The sequence below is a fragment of the Nycticebus coucang genome, chromosome 20 (genome assembly GCF_027406575.1).
Source record: "Nycticebus coucang isolate mNycCou1 chromosome 20, mNycCou1.pri, whole genome shotgun sequence".
NCBI classification, from domain to species: Eukaryota; Metazoa; Chordata; class Mammalia; order Primates; family Lorisidae; genus Nycticebus; species Nycticebus coucang.
In genome coordinates this window covers 21,916,801-21,932,141 of record NC_069799.1, presented here as the reverse complement: position 1 = coordinate 21,932,141, position 15,341 = coordinate 21,916,801, and positions in this window count along the sequence as shown.

Genomic DNA, 15,341 nt, shown 5'->3' with positions numbered 1-15,341 from the left:
AAGATGGAGCCACTTAGCCCCATCACATCAAGTAAGTCCATGGTGTCTCAGGCCATTGAAGACAAAGCTTTTGAATGCTCCCAAACTCTCAAAGAGGAAAAGAAATGGAGAGCAAAAGTTGATCATTCTCGGGTTGGCGCCTATGGCTCAGTGAGTAGGGCGCCAGCCCCATATGCCGAGGGAGGTGGGTTCAAACCCAGCCCCAGCCAAACTGCAACAAAAAAATTGCTGGGTGTTGAGGCAGACACCTGTAGTCCCAGCTGCTCAGAAGGCTGAGGCAAAAGAATTGCGTAAGCCCAAGAGTTAGAAGTTGCTCTGAGCCGTGAGACGCCACGGCACTCTACCTGAGGGCAGTACAGTGAGACTCTGTCTCTACAAAAAAAAAAAGTCGATCATTCTCTCAGAGAGCTCCGGGATGATTCAAGAAAACTAATATTTGCCTTATAGGTGTTGCGTGACCAGAGACGCGAACAAACAGCAGCTTTGCTGTGGGTGTAAACTCACTCCTATAATTATTATGTCAAGAAACAGACTATACACCATAGGATGGCATATATCAAAAATCTTTATTCCAGGTTTTGACTTTATACTTTTCCAGTCACATACACACTTAATCTATTATCTGTTAGTTTCATCATTATCTTCTTTTACCTATTTGAAATTTAATTTGAAAGGAAATTTCACTTGAAAGGAAATACTTAGTTATCATATCAATACAATCACCTTTTTAGTAAACCTATTCTTCTAAACAGTGACTAATTTCTGCGCAGGTATCTAAAGGAAGATCACAAAGAAGAAAGTAGCTGCAGAGGAATAGAGTAAATAGAAGAATATCTTCAAGTGTTCACTTGGTTTACTCAGGATGAAGTAATGACTGTGTCTTTTCTTCAGGGCAGAGTACCTATAGACCTCTGACAATATGTTGTTAACATATGTCAACACTCTGGCCTGTATCTTTGAGGAAGGGCAGCATGCCCTTTGATCTCAGGCTTCACAGGGTATACAGCTTCAGAGAAAAGGCCTAAAGAATTTACAACTCCAAAAAAGCCTAACTCTGCATGTAACCCAGGGGGGTCAAAGACTCTTAAGCCGCTGGAAGAAAAGTAAGTCATTTTAAACTCACACTGAATTCACTTTGTGTGCTTGATGTAGGATATGTTTATTTCTAAATATTATCCTACAATAGGAATCTGTGACCATGACAAAATTGCTTTGCAAGGCACAGAGGCCCATCTTTATGAGATTATGAAGGTGAACTTTCCAGACATGCCAAGAGATTTTGAAATTCAGATAGCAGTCAGTTTCAGAAACCCAGCATGTCTCAACCCAAAATAAGACGTCTCCTAGGCACATTATAATTAACTTCACCAAAGTTAAAATGAAGGAGAAAATTCTGAAAGCAGCCAGATGGAAGAAAACTATAACTTACAAGGGGATGAATATTAGAATGACTACAAGTCTATCTGCTGAAACCTTTCAAGCTAGAAGAGGGTGGTCATCAAATTTTAATCTCCTAAAACAAAATTTCAACACAAGATCCTGTATCCAGCAAAACCGAGTTTCATTTATGATGGAGAAATTAAATACTTTATTGACATTCACATGTTGAAGAAATTTGACATAACTAAACCAGGGGTTTGCAGAATAGTCTTAGACCTAGCCTTCATAACGACCAGCCCAATCCTGCATCCCAAAAGTGAACTCACTCAGAAACTTTAGATCAAATTCAAACTTCCACAGTGGCGAAAGGATTAAAAATGTCCACTGGTCTTTTGAAAAACTCGATACCCAAAATTCTGGCAGGCATATTCATATTCTCAATTAATGTGAATGGCTTAAATTGTAGTCTAAAGAGGAACACGTTGGCTGATAGGATACAAAAACTCAGGTCAGATATCTGCTGCATACAAGAATTTCATCTTACCTTAAAAGATAAATATAGACTCAGGGTGAAGGGATGGTTATCTATATTTCAGGAAAATGGAAATCAGAAAAAACAGGTGTTGCAATATAATTTGCAGATACAATAGCCTTTAAACCGACAACATTAAGGAAGGATAAGGATGGTACTTCATATTTTTTAAGTGTAACACTCAACATGATGAGATTTCAATTATTAACATTTATGCACTCAACCAGAATGCTCCACAATTTATACGAGACACTCTAACAGACATGAGAAATTTGATTTCCTCCAGCTCCATAATAGTTGGAGATTTTAACACTAATTTGGCAGTGTTGGATAGATCCTCCAAAAAGAAGCTAAGCAAAGAAATTTTAGACTTAAACTTAACCATTCAACAGTTGGATTTAAGAGACATCTACAAAACATTTCATTTCAAAAAAACTGAATACACATTGTTTTCATCAGCCCAGGGAACATACTCCAAAATTGATCACATTTAGGTCACAAGTCTAAGCTCAGAAAATTTTAAAAAATAGGAATTATTCCTGAGGGGGCGGAGCAAGATGGTAGCCGAGTAACAGCTTTCTTGCATCTATGCACCGTGAGTCTGGGGAGATAGAATTCCAGGCATCTCTGGCTGGTGGGATCTGCCTATCATCACCCCTGCGAGGATACAGGGAGTCAGCGAGAGACTTCTGGACCCCAAGAGGAGGACTAAAACAGTGGAAAACTGGCAAGTGGTCGCGTGTGTTCAATCTGTCTAAACCCGCCCGCAACTGTAAGTTCAGTAGCAGTGAGACTGCAAACCAGAAAGGCCTTACCTGAGAACTGTTTTGGTGTCTTTGGACTTGGCACTCAGTTGAACTTCCTTGGGGAGAGCCTGAGCGGGAGTGCGGAGAAATTTGGCCTTTGTCTAGGGCCCCAGTATGAGCCGCTGAGACAGACGGAGCTAATGGTGTTTGGTGTTGGGTCACAGGAAGCCATTGTGAGCAATCTGCCCTGGCAAGTTCCGCCCTCAGGGTCGCAGAGCTAGAATTGGGTGGAAGCTGGTAACCCAGCAACCAAGTAGCCTAGGCGAGGTCTGACACGCCTTGAAGCCCTAACCCTCAGGGGCAGAGTGAGACCACTTTTGGCACACTGGGTAAGTGGATAGCCACTTCAGCAGTGATTCCAGCAACAAGCACTTTCCTGGGAAAGCTTCTGCTCAGCAAGTGAACAAGTTCAAAGTGCCTTTTAAGTGGGCTGAAGAGAGAATTAGGATGTCTGCCTGCTGGGGTTTGAGAAATCAGCACCCTCCAGTCGTATCAGAACTGTGAGTAACATGTCATACCCCTAGACCACATGTTGTCCAGACAATATTCAATAACATATACATACTGCTTTGTTTTTGGTTGTGTTTTTTTCTTTTTTTTTGTTTTTTTTTTGCTTTGGTTGTTTTTTTTGTTTGTTTATTTTGATGTTGTCATTGTTGTTTTGTTTTATAAGTTAAACCTTTTCCATACAGATCCTTTTCCTTTCTCAATTTTTCTAGTTCAATTATAATTTCCCATTGCTGTCTTTTTCAATAATTAGAATGTCATTTTTGCTAGTGTTTCCACCGCTATTATTTGGTTTTTCACTTAATTTTATCCCGTAAACTTTTCTGTTTGCTTGTTTTGGTTTGATTTATAGCATTTTTGTCTTTTCTCTTTACTGGGTGGAGGTGGCTTACTGTGTCTGATCAGGTTAGCAAAGAGCTGCTGACCTCAAGGGAACCACCCAACTGGGCACCCCCAGAAGGTGCTTTTTTTTTAAGGTTGTATCAAAGTACCCTATTGTACACCTATATTGCTCTGTCTCCCTCTTTCCGTGCCTCTCTTCTTTTTGTCAATATTCCTTTTACCCACCCCTCTCCTTTCTCTATTTTTCTTTTTTTTCTTATCACTCGGTCCTCCTTTCTTTCATCCCTTTTTTGCACTTCAAACTTGTCACACCTCTGGTCCTGTAACCCTTAGTCCACAAGCACGAGAACTTAAAGAGCAAGAAGAAGTAAAAGGAAAAGTAGGGAAAGGAAACATATAAAAGAAACCACTCATGAGGAAGAATCAGCAGAAAACTCCAGGCAACATGAAGAACCAGTCCATAACAACACTGCCAAGGGACCATGAGGTAGCTACTGCAGAGGATTCCACCTATGAAGAAATGCTAGGAATGACAGAAAGGGAATTTAGAATACACAAGTTGAAAACTATGAAAGAAACGATGGAAACAATGAAGGAAACTGCTAATAAAGTGGAAAATAACCAAAAGGAAATCCAAAAACAGAATCAAATAAGAGATGAAACATATGAAGAACATAAAAAGGATATAGCAGAGCTGAAGGAACTGAAACAGTCAATTAGGGAACTTAAAGATGCAATGGAAAGTATCAGCAAAAGGTTAGACCATGCAGAAGAAAGAATTCCAGAGGTAGAAGACAAAGTTCTTGAGATAACTCAGATAGTAAAAGAGGCAGAAAAGAAGAGAGAGAAAAACAACATTCACTGTCAGAATTATGGGACTTAATGAAGCATTGCAACATACGAGTTATAGGAATTCCAGAAGGGGAAGAAGAATGCCCCAGAGGAATGGAAGCCATACTAGAGAATATTATAAAAGAAAATTTCCCAAATATCACCACAGATTCTGACACACTGCTTTCAGAGGGATATCAGACCCCACGTTGCCTCAACTCTAACCGAGCTTCTCCAAGACACATTGTGATGAACCTGTCCAAAGTCAAGACAAAAGAAAAGATTCTGCAAGCTGCCAGGAGTAAGCGCCAGTTGACCTACAGGGGCAAATCCATCAGAGTGACCACAGACTTCTCTAATGAAACTTTCCAAGCAAGAAGACAATGGTCATCTACATTTAATCTACTTAAACAGAACAATTTCCAGCCCAGAATTCTGTACCCTGCTAAGCTAAGCTTCACAATTGATGGAGAAATCAAATCATTTATGGATATACAAACATTGAGGAAATTCGCCACAACAAGACCAGCTCTACAGGAAATATTTCAATCTGTTCTGCACACTGACCACCACAATGGATCAGCAGCAAAGTAAGAACTCAGAAATTAAAGGACAGAACCAAACCTCCACTGACGCAAAAGATAAAACTAAGCAATGGACTCTCACAAAATAAGACGAATAGAGTACTACCACACTTATCAATTATCTCAATAAATGTTAATGGCTTGAATTCCCCACTGAAGAGATATAGATTGGCTGACTGTATTAAAGAACACAAGCCATCCATTTGCTGTCTGCAAGAAACACACCTGGATTCAAAAGACAAATTGAAGCTCCGCGTCAAGGGTTGGAAGACAATTTTCAGGCAAATGGAATTCAGAAGAGAAGAGGAGTTGCAATCTTATTTTCAGATACATGTGTATTTAAAGCAACTAAAGTCAAAAAAGACAAAGATGGTCACTTTATATTGGTCAAGGGAAAAATACAACAAGAAGACATTTCAATTCTAAATATCTATGCACCCAATTTGAATTCTCCCAGGTTCTTGAAACAGACCTTACTCAGTCTGAGCAATATGATATCTGATAATACCATAAAAACAGGGGACATTTACACTCCTCTCACAAAGCTGGACAGATCCTCTAAGAAATTAAACAAAGATATAAGAGATTTAAATAAGACCCTAGAAAAACTGTGCTTGACAGATGCATATAGAACACTCCACCCCAAAGGTAAAGAATATACATTCTTCTCATCACCCCATGGAAATTTCTCCAAAATTGATCATATCATGGGACACAAAGCAAATATCAACAGAATCAAAAGAATTGAAATTTTACCTTGTATCTTCTCAGACCATAAGGCACTAAAGGTGGAACTTGACTCTAACAAATGTGCTTGACCCCACCAAAAGACATGGAAATTAAACAATCTTCTGTTGAATAACAGATGGGTGCAGGAAGAAATAAAACAGGAAATCATTAACTTCCTAGAGCATAACAACAATGAAGACACAAGATACCAAACCCGTGAACACTGCAAAAGCAGTTTTGAGAGGAAAATTCATCACTTTAGATGCCTACATTCGAAAAACAGAAAGAGAGCACATCAACAATCTCACAAGAGATCTTATGGAATTGGAAAAAGAAGAACAATCTAAGCCTAAACTCAGTAGAAGAAAAGAAATATCCAAAACCAAATCAGAGATCAATGAAATTGAAAACAAAACAATCATTCATAAAATTAATGAAACAAGGAGTTGGTTCTTTGAAAAAATTAATAAAATAGATAAACCATTGGACAGACTAACAAGGAATAGAAAAGTAAAATCTGTAGTAACCTCAATCAGAAATGATAAAGGGGAAATAACAACTGATCCCACAGAGATACAAGAGATCATCTCTGAATACTGCCAGAAACTCTATGCCCACAAATTTGACAATGTGAAGGAAATGGATCAATATTTGGAATCACACCCTCTCCAAAGACTTAGCCAGGAAGAAATAGAGCTCCTGAACAGACCAATTTCAAGCACCGAGATCAAAGAAACAATAACAAATCTTCCAACCAAAAAATGCCCTGGTCCAGATGGCTTTACACCAGATTCTATCAAACCTTCAAGGAAGAGCTTATTCCTGTACTGCAGAAATTATTCCAAAAAATTGAGGAAGAAGGAATCTTCCCCAACACATTCTATGAAGCAAACATCACCCTGATACCAAAACCAGGAAAAGACCCGAACAAAAAGGAGAATTTCAGACCAATCTCTCTCATGAATATAGATGCAATAATCCTCAAAAAAATCCTAGCCAATAGATTACAGCTTATCATCAAAAAAGTCATTCATCATGATCAAGTAGGCTTCATCCCAGGGATGCAAGGCTGGTTTAACATACGCAAGTCCATAAACCTCATCCACCATATTAACAGAGGCAAAAATAAAGATCACAAGACCCTATCAATAGATGCAGAAAAAGCATTTGATAAAATCCAGCATCCTTTTCTAATTAGAACAATGAAGAGTATAGGCATAGGTGGCACATTTCTAAAACTGATTGAAGCTATCTATGACAAACCCACAGCCAATATTTTACTGAATGGAGTAAAACTGAAAGATTTTCCTCTTAGAACTGGAACCAGACAAGGTTGTACTCTGTCACCTTTACTATTCAACATAGTGCTGGAAGTTCTAGCCAATACAATTAGGCAATACAAGGAAATAAAGGGAATCCAAATGGGAGCAGAGGAGGTCAAACTCTCCCTCTTTGCTGACGACATGATCTTATACTTAGAGAACCCCAAAGACTCAACCACAAGACTCCTAGAAGTCATCAAAAAATACAGTAATGTTTCAGGATATAAAATCAATGTCCACAAGTCAGTAGGCTTTGTGTACGCCAATAACAGTGAAGATGAGAAGCTAATTAAGGGCACAACTCCCTTCACCATAGTCTCAAATAAAATGAAATACCTATTAATATACCTAACGAAGGAGGTGAAGGACCTCTATAAAGAAAACTATGAAATCCTCAGAAAGGATATAGCAGAGGATATTAAAAAATGGAAGAACATACCATGCTCATGGTTTAGGAAGAATCAACATTGTTAAATGTCTATACTTCCCAAAGCAATCTACCTATTCAATGCCATTCCTATCAAAATACCAACATCGTACTTTCAAGATTTGGAAAAGATGATTCTGCGTTTTGTATGGAACCGGAAAAAAACCCGTATGCCTAAGGCAGTTCTTAGTAACAAAAGTAAAGCTGGGGGCATCAGCATACCAGATTTTAGTCTGTACTACAAAGCCATAGTGCTCAAGACAGCATGGTACTGGCACAAAAACAGAGACATAGACACTTGGAATCGAATTGAAAACCAAGAAAAGAAACTAACATCTTACATCCAGCTAATCTTCGATAAACCAAACAAGAACATACCTTGGGGGAAAGACCCCTATTCAATAAATGGTGTTGGGAAAACTGGATGTCTACATGTAAAAGACTGAAACTGGACCCACACCTTTCCCCACTCACAAAAATTGATTCAAGATGGATAAAGGACTTAAACTTAAGGCATGAAACAAGAAAAATCCTCAGAGAAAGCATAGGAAAAACACTGGAAGATACTGGCCTGGGGAAAGACTTCATGAAAAAGACTGCCATGGCAATTGCAACAACAACAAAAGTAAACAAATGGGACTTCATTCAACTGAAAAGCTTCTGTATGGCTAAGGAGACAATAACCAAAGCAGAGAGACAACCTACACAATGGGAAAGGATATTTGCATATTTTCAATCAGACAAAAGCTTGATAACTAGGATCTATAGAGAACTCAAATTAATCCACATGAAAAAAGCCAACAATCCCATATATCAATGGGCGAGAGACATGAATAGAACTTTCTCTAAAGACGACAGATGAGTGGCTAACAAACACATGAAAAAATGTTCCTCATCTCTATATATTAGAGAAATGCAAATCAAAACAACCCTGAGATATCATGTAACCGTATTGAGAATGGCCCACATCTCAAAATCTCAAAACTGCAGATGCTGGCATGGATGTGGAGAGAAGGGAACACTTTTACACTGCTGGTGGCACTGCAAACTATTACATCCTCTCTGGAAGGAAGTATGGAGAAACCTCAAAGCACTCAAGCTAGACCTCCCATTTGATCCTGCAATCCCATTACTGGGCATCTACCCAGAAGGAAAGAAATCCTTTTATCATAAGGACACTTGTACTAGACTGTTTATTGCAGCTCAATTTACAATCGCCAAAATGTGGAAACAGCCTAAATGCCCTCCAACCCAGGAATGGATTAACAAGCTGTGGTATATGTATACCATGGAATACTATTCAGCCATTAAAAAAAATGGAGACTTTACATCCTTTGTATTAACCTGGATGGAAGTGGAAGACATTATTCTTAGTAAAGCATCACAAGAATGGAGAAGCATGAATCCTATGTACTCAATTTTGATATGAGGGCAATTAATGACAATTAAGGTCATGGGGTGGTAGCAGAAAGAGGGACGGAGGGTTGGGGGTGGGGCCTTGGTGTGTGTCACACTTTATGGGGGCAAGACATGATTGGAAGAGGGACTTTACCTAAAAATTGCAATCAGTGTAACCTGGCTTCTTATACCCTCAAGGAATCCCCAACAATAAAAAAAAAATAGGAATTATTCCTTCTATCTTCTTGGACCATCAAATAATAAAAGTTGAACTCCATAACAAAAGGAATCTGCATACTCATACAAAAACATGGAAACTACATAACCTTATGCTAAATGATAGCTGGGTCATAGACAAGAATAAAAAGGAAATTACCAAATTTTTGGAACAAAATGTAATGAAGACACAAATTATCACAACTTCTGGGATACAGAAAAGGAACTCTTAAGAGGGACAATTATAGTACTGGAAGCCTTCCTCAAGAGAACAGAAAGAGAGGAAGTCAACAACTTAATGGGACATCTCAAGTAACTAGAAAAGGAAGAACCCAAACTCAGCAGAAGAAAAGCAAGAACCAAAATCAGAGCAGAATTACATGAAATTTAAAAGAAAAGAATTATACAACAAATCAATTAAGCTAAAAGCTGTTTTTTTTGAAAAGGTGTATAAAATAGATAAACCTTTGGCTAACCTAACCAGGTAAATAAGAGTAAAATATCTAATTTCATCTATTACAAATGGTAAAGATGAAATAACAACAGACTCCTCAGAAATTCAAAAAATCCTTTATTAGTATTACAAGCAACTCTATTCTGAGAACTACGAAAATCTGAAGAGAATAGACCAATACTTGGAAGCATGCCACCTTCCAAGCCTTAGCCAGAATGAACTGGAAATGTTGAACAGGCCTACATCAAGTTCTGAAATAGCATCAACTATACACAATCTTCCTAAAAAGAACAACCTGGGACCAGAGCCCGGGACCAGATGGCTTCATATCAGAATTCTACCAAAACTTGAAAGAGGTACTATTACCTATATTACTCAACTTTTTTCAAAATGTGGGGAAAAAAGGAATACTACCCAACACATTCTATGAAGCAAACATCACCTTGCTCCCCAAACCAGGGAAAAAAAAGAAAATTATAGACCAATTTCACTAATGAATATTGATGTAAAAATATTCAACAAGATCTTAGCAAACAGAATCCAGGAACACATCAACAAATTATATACCATGACCAAGTGGGTTTTATCCCAGGGTCTCAAGGCTGGTTCAATATACCTAAATCTATAAATGTAATTCTTCTCATAAACATATCAGAAAACAAAGACCATATGAGTCTCTCAATTGATCCAGAAGAAGCTTTTGATAACATCCAGCATCCTTTCATGATCAGAACACTTACGAAAATGGGTATAGAAGGGACGTTTCTTAAACTGAAAGAGGCCATCTACAATATCATATTGAATGGAGTTAAATTGAAATCATTTCCACTCAGATCAGGAAACAGGCAAGGTTACCCATTGTCTCCACTGTTCTTTAACATTGTACGGGAAGACTTAGCCATCATGATTAGGTAAGAAAAGGCAATCAAGCGTATCCTTATAGTGTCAGAAGAGATTAAACTTTCACTCTTTGCAGATAATATGATTGTGTATCTCAAAACCACAAAGGATTCTTCTACAAAACTCTTTGAAGTGATTGAATAATAGAGCTGCATCTCAGGTCACAAAATTAACACTCATAAATCTATAGCCTTTATATATAACAACAATAGTCATGCTAAAAAAACAGTCAAGGACTGTACTTCATTCACAGTAGTGCCAAAGAAGATGAAATATTTGGGAGGTCGTGAATGATCTCTATAAAAAGAACTATGACACACTAAGAAAAAAAATAGCTGAAGATGTTAACAATGGTAAAACATACCATGCTCATGGCTAAAAAGAATGAACATTGTTAAAATGTCCATGCTACCCAATGCAATATACAATTTTAATGCAATCCCTATTAAAGCTCCGCTCTCATATCTTAAAGATCTCAAAAAAATAATACTTCATTCTATATGTAATCAGAAACAAAACTCAAATAGCCAAGACATTACTCAGAAATAAAAACAAAGCAGGAAGAGTCACACTACCAGACCTCGGACTATAGTATAAATCGATAGTGATCAAAACAGCATGGTACTGGCACAAAAACAGAGAGGTACATGTATGGTACAGAATAGAGAACCAAGAGATGCACCCAGCAGCTTACTATTATTTGATCTTTGACAAGCCAATTAAAAACATTCAATGGGGAAAAGATTCCCTATTTAACAAATGGAGCTGGGTTAACTGGCTGGCGACCTGTAGAAGACTGAAACTGGACCCATACCTTTCATCATTAACTCATTAACTAAGATAGACTCACTGGATTAAATTTAAGACATGAAACTATAAAAATACTAGAAGAAAGTGCAGGGAAAAGTCTTGTAGAAATTGGCCTGGGAGAATATTTTATGAGGAGGACTCCCCCAGGTAATTGAAGCAGCATAAAAAATACACTTCTGGGACCTGATCAAACTAAAAAGCTTCTGCACAGCCAAGAACACAGTAAGTAAAGCAAACAGACAGCCCTCAGAATGAGAGAAGATATTTGCACGTTATATCTCTGATAAAGGCTTAATAACCAGAATCCACAGAGAACTCAAATGTATTAGCAAACACAGAACAAGTGATCCCATATCAGGGTGGGCTAGGAACTTGAAGAGAAACTTCTCTGAAGAAGACAAGAGCACGGCCTACAGACATATGAAAAAATGCTCATCATCCCTAATCATCAGAGAAATGCAAATCAAAATTACTTTGAGGTATCATCTAACCCCAGTAAGATTAGCCCATGTCACAAAATCCCAAGACCAGAGATATTGGCATGGATGTAGAGAAAAGAAAACACTTCTACACTGCTGGTGAAAATGCAACCTAATACGTTCCTTTTGGAAAGATGTTTGGAGAACACTCAGGGATCTAAATATAGACTCGCCATTCAATCAACAATTCCTCTACTACGTGTATATCCAGAAGACCAAAAATCACATTATAACAAAGATATTTGTACCAGAATGTTTATTGAAGACCAATTCATAATTCCTAAGTCGTGGAATAAGCCCAAGTGTCCATCAACCCATGAATGAATTAAGATATTTGTACACCATGGAATATTATGCAGCCTTAAAAAAGATGGAGATTTTACCTCTCTCATGTTCATATGGATGGAGCTGGAACATATTCTTCTTAGCAAAGTATCTCAAGAATGGAAGAAAAAGTATCCAATGTACTCAGTCCTACTATGAAACCGGGTTATCTGCATGGAGGATCTAATTCATGAAATCTATACTGTTGGAAAACATTTCAAAGAAGCAAATAACTTCCTTTGACCCTTGAAATTATGGTTTCCATGAAGTGGAAATTATAGCCCAAGTAAAATTATAGCCCAAGAATATGGGGAAGAGGATAGAAAGGAGAGGGGAGGGGTTACGATGGGTAGAGGGAGGGTAATTGGTGGGACCATACCTACGCTGCATCTTACAATGCTACATGTAAAATATACTAAATGTAGAATATAAATGTCTTAACACAATTACTAAGAAAATACCATGAAGGCTATGTTAACCAGTTAGATGAAAATATTTCAAATTGTATATAAAACCAGCACATCGTACCCCATGATTGCATTAATGTACACAACTATGATTTAGTTAAAAAAAAAAAAAGAATTAAAAAGACCACATTCATACAAACTGTGAGATTAATGAGTGTGCAATTACGTCTTCAAAATCATTTACAACTATATTTACTGGACTATAAATGGAAATGTGTGGGACAATGCAGAAATGTTTAGAGTTAATGTTTTCAGCTCATCCTCAGATAATAATGAATGTGGTAAAACATTGCCATAAAACATATGATACATATAAGTTTGCATAGGAGATATTGTAAAGATGATTAAATCAGTTTCACTTTTTCTCTGGAAGGTTAATTTAATAAAGAGACACATTTACCTTATTTGTAAGAAGGAAAGAAGAGATAGTTACAGCCAACATACAGCTGAATGATTGGGTTTTAATGTCATATTAAGACCCTAGGGATGGAACAGGTACAGGATGATATTCATGTAAAGCCATAATTGCCTTCTCATTGTGGGGACAACATTCTAGTACAAGTAAAAACAAACAGGCAAAGCATGCTACCATATGGAAAGTATATATGTATATACATACATATATATACACACACAGATATATGCATTTAAAGTGTTTTTTAAGTATATCACACTTTATACAAAAAGATAAAAGTACCTATATAAAATAACAAATGCAAATTTTTAAAGTTTTGTTTCTAACCCCAAGAGGTATCCCTATGCTCCCCTTTAATTCATGGCCCTCATTTTGCAAATGACTTTCACATACTAAGAAAGAGATAATCTGCCTGATCATCAAATGGTGTCTTTCTCCAATGAGGCTCTTCAGGGCCTTGATGCTGAAGTTAGACAGGAAAGAATTATAGTTCCCATAGATTAGGGTTAATAGAAGATGTATAATTATGTCATTACATATTTTGGAAATTAATTAATCTGATAAAAGCAAACAAGTAATAAGTGTCATTAATACACCAAGAAAAGTAACTTTTATCAAAATTGTAACCTTAATGTCTGCACTACATTTTTACTTATAAATTTGCAAACTCCAACAAAAAAGAATTATGAGTTTTGTAATGTAATAGCAACTGAGAATAATAATAAATGCAATAGGAAAACAGACATTGAGGTCATCTATGTGTTTGTTGGACTACAAAGAAAAATTGAATTCTCTCTGATCTACTAACTCCTTAAATGTCTGAATGCATATGTTGACACCCACCATGAGAAGTGACAATTATGAACTGCAGAGGCTGAGCATGGACCCCTGTCAACCCTCAGGAGACAGATAGTATGGAACAAGTTCATCCTCATTATACTGAATTTTAGTTCAGGCAATCATTATTTTATGTTCCAAAGTACATGCACACTCATGGGTAATGGTAGGAAAGATAAAACCATTAAATGGACCAGAAACAAAGAACATCATCCCTGAGGGCTCTGATCAGGTAAATGACATGAAGAGGAGAACTGTAATTAAAGAAAGAAGCTATTTATAGGAAATCAAGTGCTATTTTGCATAAGATAAATATTTTATTTATTTTAATATGATTGTTAAAATAAATATGTTTTTAAAGTAATGAAGTTTGGTAAAATCTATTTTCTTATCTTGATAATGATACAAATTTCAGTGTAGTATTATTTTAGTTTTAATAATATCATTTGTGTAGGGATTTTTGCACACTACCTGATGTAGACTTAAATATACAGTTTACATAATAAAATATATTTTGTTTATATTTATATTAATCAAAAGTTTCATTTTCACAAGAATTATACAGCATTCTCTAAGAAGGACTGTAAGACCTATGACTGTGCATAGATGGCACAAAATGAACATGAGAATCGAAAGTGACAAGGTAGGGGGGTTTGAAGACTCAGTGGCAATAGTTGACAATCTAAAAAACAGGTATCGGTTTCAGAAAAAAAACACCTTTTTTAAACAAATTTGTTCTGGTTGAAAAATCATAAAATGTTAATGTGCCAAAAAATTAACAAAATTGTCACTGAATTAACAATCAGTATCACTGAATAACTAAAATGCTTCTACTAACTTTTGGCAATTGGACTTAGTGTTGTTGAAGCTGCATGTACAGTGCTGGCTGACAAAGATGTTGATAATTTTGTGACAAGTAATGCTTAGTTGTCCCACAGGAAAAGCAGAAGAAAAACAAGTGACACTGCATATTTCAGAGACAGAAAACATGGGAGAATTTAGTAGCAAATCCCATGCTACAAATTTTAAACACAAATAAAAATCCTGCTTAAAACACCCAAGAGAATACCAAAAATTATATAGCACACCTTTTTTTAACCTTTGTCAGTATGTTAATCATAGGAAATGAAAGATGAGCATCATATCAGCTGTGGAAAACATCAATATATCTGAGTATCTCCAATTTGGAAATTGAAATTTGGAGGAATGTGCCCATTTTTCTCCATGTATTCTCATTACGACCAGTTGAGTTTCCTCTTTTCATACAAAATTCCCTCAAAATACACAAAATTTAGATTTTATCTTTACAAAAACCCTATGTTCTCTTGTTCAGAGAAATAGAGGTATTTAAATATTTAAGTTTCTTTAGAGTTTGATAAGTTAAAAATGATTAATACTTATCATATATTTCCTTCCTGTTCTCCAATTATTCTCACTCCATTCTCTTTATCTTCCATTAAAAAAAAAATAAATGCTAGAGGACATTATTCACATGAATTCATACATTTTCTTGTGAATTAAAAAAAAAATAAAGTAAAAATTTACTTGCCGCATTTGTGAATATATGTTTTAATGTGGTAA